Source organism: Protopterus annectens, chromosome 3.part0, assembly GCF_019279795.1.
Source record: "Protopterus annectens isolate FY-2018-M chromosome 3.part0, PAN1.0, whole genome shotgun sequence".
Lineage (NCBI taxonomy): Eukaryota > Metazoa > Chordata > Ceratodontiformes > Protopteridae > Protopterus > Protopterus annectens.
Genome location: NC_056731.1, coordinates 1,280,521,325 through 1,280,534,279, shown reverse-complemented (window position 1 = coordinate 1,280,534,279; position 12,955 = coordinate 1,280,521,325).

The following is a 12,955-nucleotide window of genomic DNA, read 5'->3' as shown; positions in this document are numbered from 1 at the left end:
CCGTCAATGATGCAGATGACAGGAGGCGACACAGGTATCATCATATGCATAGGGCGTTTTGTTGTTTGCCAGAGCCTGACATTGACCCATCCAATCGACATGTCTGTGTGTGTGTGTGTGTGTGTGTGTGTGTGAGGGACAACAGTACAGCATGGGCCAATGTTGATGTAATGTGTGTGTGTATGTGTGAGCCCTAGTTGTTTGGTTAATGTGTGTGTCTGCATGCACACAGCTCCACCATGTGGCTGCCATATATGGTAGTTTGTGGGACAGCCACAGACTGTACCTGCTAGGCTGTACAGATCACTGTCTCCAGCCATGGACACAGTACCTGTGCCTGGCAGGGGTGCTATGGACAGTATTGGGTACCAACCCTGACTGGGTACTGTCATCAGAGGCAGAGGTATGATGACTGGACCCATGTCCCTGCTGGGACTGGCCAGAGCCACGTGCACATGGTCTACTGGGATGGTCAATAGACAGGCCAGTCCCAGGGGGCTGGTACTGCCACTACGGGAGTGGCTGTGAACTGTGGGCCATCTGCGACCACTGCCAGCTGTTGCTGTTGCTGGCATGCGTCCACGTCGACTTCGCAACCATCCTACACGGTCCTGGCTAATGGAAGACATGTTGTGGAGGGCATCTAATGTCTCCCCCCAACGTCTATCAATGACCTTGGTGTAAGTCCGGATGGCACCGGCAAGGTCACGGATGCTGTCATTGATAGTGGTGTAATGTGCCCTCTGCGCCCTAAGTCCCTGCCTGGTGTACCGTTCCATATGTGCCTGAGCCTGCATTACAGCCCGGAACATACTGGTCATCATAAGACCTGTGAGGGTACGCCTGCCAGGGGCAATATGACCTGTGGTGCTCCCCCGGGAACCCCTGGACCTCCACCTATGTGGTACCATTCCGGGTCTACGGCTATGGCTGCTGTGAGGGGATGCAAGTGCCATGGGTACCACACTCTCCTGGTCAATGCCAACTGTATGCTGTCCCTTGCCTATGGCCATTGGTGGTGAGGGATGTATTGACAGTATGAGTGTGCACATAGATGGGGTTGAACGCTGTGTACTGTTGATTGCCAGACCAACGACAGACCCTGTCAAATCTTCCTGTGCCAAAGTACATGTGTCATCCTCACCACTATTCGTGGCAGTGGCTTCAGGTTGCCTGCTGCTTTCGCCAACCCCTAACTCAGCACCTGTGAGAGGAAGACAGGAAACACACTTTACGGTCTGCACATGCACACATGCACACATGGACACATGCACACATGCACACATGAACACTAATACACACCTCACTACAGCACATACACACACATACCAGCAATGCAAAACATACTCTCTAGTGGATGAAGGTGGGTGCCAGTATCACAAGGTAGACAGTCACCACACACGTGTCAGCATGCAGATTATGTGCTGCACAAGACCATGCAGTGCAAGTGTAGATGCCCCTATTAAATGGCAGTATACATGGCTTTAATGCAACTGTGTAGTTGTTCAGTGATTGGCTACACCCTGGAACACAATGTGTACATGGCCACAACATTGCTGTGCAGGTATTATCAGCTTTGCAATGCCCTGTGCACCATCACTCACAAATATACATGCCATGGCTGCATTTGTTATCTGTGTGACACATAGATATCCATGTCTGAGTGCAGTGTCTGCGTCCATAGCAGATAATAGTGGGCACGGGTGTAGCACATGCATGCTATGTACACACACGGTATGTGCGGTGAATGTTGATGTGAAGGAATCCCAATGGCCGACATGGCCAGTGTACAGTGGTTATGGTGAGTGTGGGACATATTGCAGATATGTGGGTGCCAGACATGGCATGGTATGCTACACGACTGCAACATTAAACACCACACATACCCAATATGTGTCAAGTGACCTATACACCCACTAGCATTCCAGGACATATATGTGACACTTTGTGTGGATGGTGACTGCTGTGCATATTGTGTATACTGGCATATGTAAGCACACAGACAACATGCTATGCATATTGTGTATAGGTGCATATGTTTGCACACACACAACACTGAGGTGCAAAGCAATGACTGCTATGAGTAGTACTGTGGTCACTGTAACTGGATGGGGTGTAGTACCCTGTGCCATCATCAACATGCATCTTGTGGTCACTCACAGCTACTAATGTATGCAAGAACACTGCCTAGTATGATGTACCTGAACTTCAGTGCCATGGCTATGTTCACAATTACACAGCCACCTTGTACATGGGTGTGAGGTGCCCAATAGGGAGCATTGCCTAACATGACTGTGTTATGTGTTGCAGAGTGTTGCACAGCCCCATGATAGGCCTCTACCCCTGAGGTACATCATGTGTGTGTGCATGACATGTGGGATACTGAAGTGTGACCTTACAGCGGGTGTGTGGTAATGCCAAATGTAGCATGTTTTCGTGTACTGCGTATGAGAAATATGTTCTGTTGTGTACAGCTGTAGCAACTATGCATATCCAATGTGCAGTACAGTGTTGTCACAATTCTGTCTGCTGCACTGTGCATTGCATGTGAATGAGGCAGCTACTGACTTTACTGAGATGATTGATGTTTCACAGCAAACATGCACAGCATGCATTATGCATAGGTGTGTTACGTGTACATGGCCTACACCTCACCTATGGCATGCACATTTCATTACCAATATTAAAGTGTTAACACACTCACCAGCATGTATTGTCAGCCCTGCTGTCACACCAGAGGGACCTAGAAAAATATGACACAGTTTGTCAGTGGCCACAACTGTGGCATTGCTACTGTGAGTGTGCTAAATGACAGTGGAACAACAGTCAACAGTCACAGGTGTATGGATACTATTCCAAATATCAGTACTGCACACATTAGGCAGCACAACTGCTAAACACACAGTATACATCTCACATATGCATATTCTAACAATACAGGTAATGGTAGTCTACAGCTAGGGCGTATTACCTGCACGCTCCATGTCATCCTGCTGGGTGGCTCCAGCCTCCATGATGACACATGTGTGACGCTGTTGCTGCTGTAGGCCAGGAGCCACCACCCTTAGGAGCAGCTCCTCCACTCTGGTGAGGGGGGATGTATGGCCGCCCCACCACCTGTGGCAAGCTGTTGCCTATGGATATCAGATGCATGCTGCCAGACATGTCTAATTAAATCACTGCAGTGTTGGCGTACCTGCTCATATGTCCAGTTATGCATGTCTATGTCATTTACCTGGCAAACAAGGTCTTGCCACAGTGCAGTACGGTCATGCTGGTGCTGGCTGGCTCTGGAAAAAAGCAGGTTATAGTGCTGCACCAGGCTGTTCAGAATTTCCTGCTCCTCCGCAGCTGAATACAATGGGTTTCATTGATGAGACATAACCCTGGAAGACAATTGAACGATATGTGTGAGCATGTCATGTGGCACACTTAACATTATGAAGTACAGATATCACTTAACTGCCATATAAAGCATCTGTCTGCCTATCAGAGGATACACACATTCAATACCACATATCAGTGCTCAGCCCACAACTGGCTGACAGTGCCTGCAACACTCCATATAACACACCAGTATACACCAGTAGTCGGCACACTGTTTGGGATACAATGCACAACCTCGCCCCGGGGGTATATATCAAGCTAATGCATGAAGAAATATGTCATCCAATGCAATGAATGTCATGTACATATACAGTATTACCAGTAAACCACACTAGTCTTTGATGCCATACCCCTACCTGACATATGTGCACGGTTGTTGATATTGCTGGCATACTGCTGTAACAGAGTATGCATGTTGCTAGGTACACACACATACCCTGTAACACACATGTCATTGCGGGCATGGTACAGGCATCATTAAACACACATCGGACATACATACGACACACAGATGTATGCCGACACAGATGAGCTTTACCTGTGTACCTTATAGTACTGTGTGCCCCTACTTACAGATACCTATGCCTGTGGTATGTAATCTGTGCAGACTACAGGAAACACACAAGACAGTGTTACCAGGGACTGTGAACATACACCATACTGTGCTGTTTAGGCCTACAGCTTCAGGTAGTACAACAGTTCATATGTGAGCTGGAGTCACCAGAAGTACCACTTACTGAGCATACATGTATTGCTTCAGCCTACATTGGGACACCACAGTCGTACACAAGGAACTACGTCACAACATATGCCATCCTACTATGTCTGCATCCCAATAACTGACACATCTTTCTCCGGCCTCACACCTAGGACACAAACTACCATGACAGACACAACCTCACACTAAGCTATCACACCTTTACAAACCTTGCACACAGTCACTGTCGCACTCATTCCACCTCACATAGCAGGTATTGCACTGAGTACATGTGTGTGTGCATTGTGTCATAGGTAGGTAATACGCTATTGGCCCTAGGGCATAGAGCAGCCTAGCCATATGCTACCCTGGCCTTTGACACACATGTAATGTGATTTCACTTGCTCCTGTCAACCAGATACACAGAGGTGACTCCCAAGGCATATTACCTATCTCCAAAACAATCATCAGGGGTATGTATGACATCTTCTAATGAGGAGCCTTGTTTGTTCATGCTGGGTGGTTTAGTCCAGAGTATGGCATATTTGTGGATAGGAACCTGTACCTCCAGCATGTGCTGTTTAGTGAGGTGACAAGGATTAGGGCCCTAGGTCATGTAGCCCAGAGGGATTGTGAGGTGTTGTCATGGTGGTTGGCCGACTGCTATGGGTGTGACATACCTCTGTATGTCCGGCAGTGGTAACCTCTGGGTGGGCGGTATGCAACACACTCTAGCTGTGGTTTGTGAGTCAGTCTGCATAGGGCATGTGTTTGAGGGCAGTATTACTCTTTGTTAGGTATGTCTGTGGCCTTTCCACTTGCTGTAGTTGTCATGTGAGGTACATACCACATGGGGCATTGTGATGAGTAGAGGGGAACACTTACCTATATTTCCCTAGATGACACAACTTTTGTGATGACACATACCATGTAGACAAATTACATTACTACTGTTGTCACTGTGATTATCAAAGGGGAGCCTACTTCCACCTGTGTCCTATGTACCCTTCTGACACCATCAGTGTTAGGCAGGCTACCACCTATGTGGCAGTTACTGCGTAAGGTGTTTTGGAATGGGGTATGGCACTGCGGTATCAACACTGGTGTTCAGTCCATGCCTTGGACAACAGGCACCTGTTGCAGTACATATGACCCAGTGTCTCCCTCACTCTCTCTTATATATATATATATATATATATATATATATATACACATACATACATATATACATATCTATCCTTATCCGTATCTATCCATATCTATCTATACATATCCATACATATCCATATATATCTATATCTATATATATCTACATATATCCATATATATCTATATATATCCATATATATATCGATATATATATTTACCCATATATATCCATATATATCTAAATATATCCATATATATATGTAGATATCTATACACACATATGTATATATACACGTATATATACACATACATGTAAACATCCATTGCTGCAAATATAGCTGCACATATACGCACATATACTGCCCACCTTTCATGGTGGGGATGTCAATTATGCAACAGTTGTGAGACATATGGTTATGTAATACTATTGCTCAATGTTGTGCAGAATACATTCTGCTGTCCTCAGGCCATATAGCTGTTGCAGGCCTCTCAGCCTGTAACTCAGTCCCACAGTGCTTAATATCACATGACATATACCAGCACTGCTTGCTTTCTGCAATGCCACACACTACAACCTTCATACATATGTGCACATAGCAGCCTTCAACAACATACTTATGTCCAGCTTCACTAACTGTTGCAGTATGTCCCTTGCCCTATGCAAATGTGCATGTACATATAGATATGGACTGCTGCCACGTATGGATGATTCACAGTATGTAGAGTACACTTCAGATACATCTTTCAGATGTCACCAAATACATATCTGTTACATACCTTTTGTATTCCTCACCTCCGTCTGTTGTAGGTGTTGTTTTTTTTTTTTTTTTTTTGGTTTTGTTTGCTATGTGTGTTGCTGTTTGTTTTCAGCATCTGTCTCCTTCTGCCTGTTTGTGTCTGTCTGTCTCTGTCTGTCTCTCTCTCTCACTCGTGCTCTCTCTCTCCCAGTTGTTGCAGTGATATTATTGCATGTGTGGACAGCAGATACAGGCTGCTTTTCTAGGTATCTGCACATGTGCATGTGATGCCCTCTGCTCCAATTGTTGGCCACCATTTAGTAATTGCATGCAGCCTGCTGTGTGGTAATTGCAGTTCTCACTGTGATTTCAGGACACTGCTATAAAATGATAGGTTAGGTAGGCGTAGCCCTTTCAGTTTTGCAAGGTGGGGACCATGCTTGTTTTCTGTGGACACTGTTATCTCAGTCAGAAGGTTGGTATATGTCTCATATCTGAAGCTGGGTTGTAGCCAGTGAAATGCATGTTGTACAAATACCTGACTGTTGCTTCTTCCAGTACACTCTTCTCAGTGTGTAGGTTTACTCACACCTCCTAATGCTAACACTGGATACATGGGAGTATGTACTTTCTTTTTGAATTAGAGAATTAACTGGCATACAACAGTAGTTATTGCGATGTATTCCTATGGCTTTCCTATTTTCCCTTTACATTCACTCATTGTAATGCATGTTATATTTCTTTCAGCACCAAGTTATTGTATAGCTGCTGTGGCTTAATGGTACTGGGGAGACTGGGCAGGAGTCCAAGGTGTGGGGCTTGAGACTGACAAGGGTATTTTATTTTGTTGCTGAGCAGTACAAGGGCCCTGTCATACAGAGTGACTAAGGCACTTTTAAGCAGTTGTAAGCGGGTTTGCGCAGGTTTGCGTGATGCTTAGCAATGCTAAGCTAAGCTTAGCTTATTTTATTTTAGCAATACTAAGCCAGGCTTGGCTTAGCTTATCACATCTTAGCAATGCTAAGCTAAGCGCACACATGCGCACACTGGTGCAAACCTGCTTACTACTGTTTACAAATGCTCACTCCCGCTAACCCCTGCGCTCATTTCTTTGACAGAAAAGTAAATGGGGAGATAGGAATGTGGTGATAAAGGGTGCACAAAGAGGGGAAGACAGTAGGGAAACCAGCTCGGGATGTACAGGATGGGTGTGGAGAGGGTCCATAGCTGCCCATTTCTTTACCAGCAACAGCTGTGCATATGCAATACATTAGGAGGGATTTTTGAAACCTTCCACCCCTGAGAGCGGGGTGAGGACAACTAAGTATGTTGTACAACCAATTAGGAATATCAGGCACATGCACTGTTTGTGAACTGCTACACTGTCATTAGTACGTTACTCACTTCTGAACAGTTTGTGGTTTGTTTGTGTTGACATTAGCACAGTCTGCTCAGGACAACTGGACATATTTCATTACTGTGTATGCCTACCTACACCCTTGGTTGTGCCTGACTACACGGGTATATAGTACCTTTGGGTACGGGTGCAGAAGTGCAGAGTGCATTATTTATTATCGTGTGATGTTTATCTTACTGAACATGCAGAGTTGCTGTGTACCTGTAAGTCTATAAAGGCTAGTAGTCTGTCTGAGTAGCTCCCACCTGTGGACATATCCAGATGGTAGACAGAGGTCAGCCTAGTATTCTTTGACTGTGCACCACATCAGTCTTTTCAGCACCTCAACAATGGCATTGTCACAGGTGGTTGCTAGCAGTACATGGCTACATCCTTTGATATTTCTGTGTTGTACTTCTACATAAGGGCATGCTTGTGGGATTCATTCTACAGCTATTTGCAGAGTGTGTAACAGCAGACAAGCTGATATGCCTGTGTGTTTCTGACTCTTCCAGGCCTCAGATACTCTCAGGTATATATTTGAACAGCCTCAGGGAAAGGTACATATAACTGGGATACACCTGTGATATATTTCAGACATTTTGCAGTTCAGACTTTGGGGGATTCAGAGCATATGTATTACTACACCTTTTCTGATGTGCAAGCAGTGTCTACTCTCACTTATTGACATTTGTCATAAAGTGAGATTCCCCACCTTTCTGCCTACTGTTAGTACATTCACAGGGAGTCAGAGGGGAACAGCTAACATTTGTTTACAAATCAGGGTCATCACTGTAGATCAGTCACTGTTGGGAGGTCTGGCCTGTGACCTATGCAAATATGCCAGTGTTTATCCTGCTCTGATACTGTGTGGGGTTTGTAAGGTGCTACTGTAACATTATTCCCTACTAGCATGGCTGATTCTCTTTTCACAATCATGTCATGCAATTCCACAATACCTGCTGGTTAAGGCCCACAGAACAAGATTTGTGTTATGCCATTCCTATTTTCCCTTTACATTCACTCATGGTAATGCATGATATATTGCTTTTAGCAGTAATTTACTGTATATCTGCTGTGGTGTAGTGGTACTTCATGCAGACGGGTGAGTCCAATGTCCTGGGTTCAAGACTGACAAGGTTTTTTATTTTGCTGCTGAGCAGTACAAGGGCCTTGTCATACAGAGTGACTAAGGCACTTTTAAGCAGTTGTAAGCGGGTTTTTTGTGGGTTTGCCCAATGCTTAGCAATGCTTAGCTAAGAGCACACAAGCTCACACTCGTGCACCTCCGCTAACTACTGCTTAAAAGTGCTTACTCCCGCTAACCCCCGTGCTAATTTCTTTTAAAGAAAAGAAAATGGGGAGATAGGAAAGTGGTGAAAAAGGGGGCACAAAGAGGGAAAGACAGTAGGCAAACCAGCTCGGGATGTGCAGGATGGGTGTAGGGAAGGTCCATAGCTGCCCATTTCTTTACCAGCAACAGCTGTGCATATGTTTGAAATTTGGTGTGAAATTTGAAACCTTCCACCCCTGAGAGAGTGGTGAGGACAACAAAATATGTTGTACTGCCAATTAGAATTATCAGTTTACATGTCCAGCGGACATGTGTGCGAATTGGGCGGCTATGTATGGGGCTAATCTTTTTGTGGGAACAGATTGCCCTTTTTTTTTTTTTTTCAGGTGAGAGTGGAATGTGAGGATGAGGAAGTAGGTATATTTGGGGAGGTAGGTTGGGGAGGTAAACAGACATGACAAACAAGACACATACAGGGGTGGAGTTTGACACATGGAGTGGGTGAACCCAACTGATGGGGAAGGATGTTTGGAAATCGCAAGCCCATGAGCCCACAGATGGTAACAGTGGAACTGAGATCCCCACCCATGGGCAGTCACCACTGCACCTTCATAGCCCCGAGGGTGGCTGTGCTGAGGGCTGTGTAGGATGGGCAGGCTCACCCAAGAGACGCGCCACTCTCGCCTCGAGCTGGCATAGGGGATCAGCGACTGAACGCTGGATCTCCCTACGCACCACAGCCCGGATCTTAGCAAGGGTGACAGGTGGCCCTCCTCCGCCCACGCTTGCATGGGGGGATGAGCCCCATCCCCTGCAGCGCTTCCACCCAAAGGTGGCACAGGACCAATGGAGGAGGGGAGCCCGGGCTGGGCACCAGAGCCGCTGGTGCCAGGTGCACTCGCCAACTGAGGAGGGACAGGTGGGTCCACTGGGACTGGCCTTCCCATACGTTCTGTGATTAGGTGTGTTTAATTACAACATAAACAACAGCATTCTAGATTAGTTGTAACAGCATGCAGTAATATTCCCATTAACCCAACACACCAAGGTTCCAACAGTTGAACAGCAAGCATAACACATGCATATATTGAACGACAGTGGATATTCCAACAGCATGCAGGGATGTTTGGTAGCAACAGGCCACCATGAACGTGGTATTTGAAAAGGGCACATGCATCAACATCAATGCAAATATTTATAAAACAATAGGACATATGTCCCAACAAATATTTAAGATTACACATACCCATTGAGGTGTTGAATTGCATGGTTTATGCACATACGGTAGGGTGTAGAAAAAACCTCGGTTAACATCTTATAATGACCTTTTAGTCTACACTACATTCCCAGTGACTGCAAGTGTATATCCCCTACCTGTATTATTACACTTGCCACCATACATTAGGTTGTGTCATGGGTTTGGCTAGTTCAATATATGCTTGACCTATATCTGACATACTAACTGTCCAGGATGCAGATGTTACTGCTACATATTTCTTGTTTGCATTTATATTTCTTTATCTACATATCTGGAATGTTTTCACATGACATTTTCACTTTGATTTGTACAGAACCCTGCATTTCTTGACACACACTCACATTTCTGGTGAATAATTACATGTTACACGTGTGCCAGGTTTACTTATTCATGCCAGCCAGTAACTGACTATTGTGGACTGTATATATGTTTCCCAGCTACTAGCACTTCCATCACCCACTTTATATGAGACTGCATAACCCTGGGTTGCCAGCACATTTTCAAACAGTACTGTTTATATAATGCAAGGGTACAATAACATTTCAGACTTTGTGACACAGACACACTCTGGGTTTTAGACCTTTATTAATGACATTGCACACTTTTCCACATGCTCACTCCTTTATTTGTTTTACCGGTGTTTATGGCAGACATGTTCAAGACATATTATACCTTTATTAATAGGTTAGAACAATCTTTTTTCAGGCTCACTCACTTATGTTATATGACAGTGCCTGCAGGGATATTATTCCAAACATATGTTACCTTTCTTAATGGGTTACTACACTCTTTTTCTGCCTCTCTGACATTTTTATCTGACAGTACATGCAGAGGACTTATTCAGGCAATTCTATGGCTGTTTTATTGGACTAAAACACTTTCTTTCATGCTCTCTCCTATATTTTATATAACAATACATGCAGAATAATCACTAACCTGCCTGGTGGTGCAGCCTTAGCAGCCTATCAGTATAGGCTTGCTGATTCGCAGCACGGTCACCTGCAGCTGTAAAGTAAATGAAGGGATATTGAAACATACCTATCCATTATACATACTCCATTATCAATTCTTACATACTGCATTCCATGGCTACATACTCAGTTGTGGGGCATTCTGCATCCCACGGGCCTCCTGTATCCACTGGTTCAGGCAGTCCTGCTTTTGTCTCTTCAGGTCTGCATGGTGGTGATGGACCTGCTCACCAGTCCAAGGAACACCTGTGGCACTGGTGAGGTCAAGAGCTAACCGGTTCAAAGCCCCTGCCTTGTACTCCATCCCTTGGAACTGGCCCTGCAAGAGTCTTGTCTCGTGATGGTGGACAAGGAGCCAAACCATGTATTTAGACTCCTCAATGCCCCAACGTTGCACTCAGAAGCGTGAACCCTCTCCTGCACCTGACATTCTGACTGCAAATGTGAGCTACAATCAGTTATGGCGAGTATTCCCGCCTATGGGGCTTAAATATGCCGCATTTCCCACACTTTTTTGTGATTGGCCGTTTTGTAAAATTCTCGGCTGACTGCAGACCTGCTTAGTAATGGTTAAACTACCATTCGTAAGTTTATGAATGTTAATAGTGGCTGCTTCCCCTATGTTGTTATGGCTTAGTGGTTCTGTACTTTGATTATGATGCAAAGGGTCCTGGGTTCGAACCTTGTCATTCTTTTATTTTAATACTGTCTAGACAGGCTAGGGGGTGTGGCTGCGTTTAAGCAACTTAGCTCTACGTTGCTCCCAGGTGCCCTGGTTGGCACGGTGCGCACGTCCGCGCAAACACATTGCGCTGGGTAAAGCACTTTTAAACTTTGGGCAACTCTATTGCGCTGGGTAAAGTGCTATTACACTATGGGCAACTCTGTTTAGCTGGGTGAAGTGCTATTAAACTATGGGCAACTATGTTTAGCTGGGTAAAGCACTATTAAACTATGGGCACCTCTGTTTAGTTGGGTAAAGCGCTATTAAACTATGGGCACCTGTGTTTAGCTGTGTAAAGCATTGCTTAACACCAGGCTATTATATATCTGGGTCCTTTAAAAATATATATTTAGTTCACTGATACATTGGCCATGTCACTGCTTTTAATAAAATTTTAATCATATATGTCTGGTATTATTTCAAATACTGATTTAAAACATAAATAAGAAAGGGAGTGGTGGGACTCGAACCATGAATGCTTTCTCTATGTGCATACGCTTTAACATTACGCTATTGCAATTTGGTGTGATTTGCATAAACATTCTTTCTTATGCTCTTCCATGTCAGAATTGCTAACTCTAGCTAAGCAATGGGCACACCCGCGCACACACGCGCAAATACGGGCAGCTATATCATGGATTTAAAAAAAAGTAATAATTATTTACTTTATATAAGTGTGATGGGGGTTTACAGTGTCAAGGAGTGTGGTGTTGGGTGCAAGCACATTTGAGCGAACTCGCTGTTGTGTGTTGACATTATGCTTTTTAAAACCTTGCAGGGGCGTGCACATTTAGACTGCTCGGCAGTGGGACACGCCCCCTGCTTTCCTACTCAGTCCGTGTAAGAGTTATGGTTGAGTCAGCGTGCCCTCATGAATATTCATGGCACTCTGACATCAAACCGTTCAACTGCAGCCTCTGAGTAAGACTTATTAAGTCTTACACGGAGGATTCGTGAATCCGGGGGAGTGTTTTATCTAATTATGTGATTTCTGTCTTGAAAAAAGGTTTTTCCTACATACCAAGTAGTTCTGTTAATATTATCAGACTGTTAGTTGATTTCAAACTTTTTTAAAGAAAATGTAACCTTCGTTATCTACTGCATGATTTAAATGTAGACAAACAAGATGTTTGTAACAAATTTAAAAAGAACAGCACATACAACCCCCCTTGTGCAACACCTTGCAAGTGTTTGGTGACGTGTGAACTGGACATGAGGAATATTGTAAAGGACACCCACATGCATAACCTCACTGTGGAAGAACACCAGGCACTGTGTATTTTAAGTAAAAATAAAGACTAGAGTAATGAGAGCTGATAAGGGTGGTATGATGATGATTATG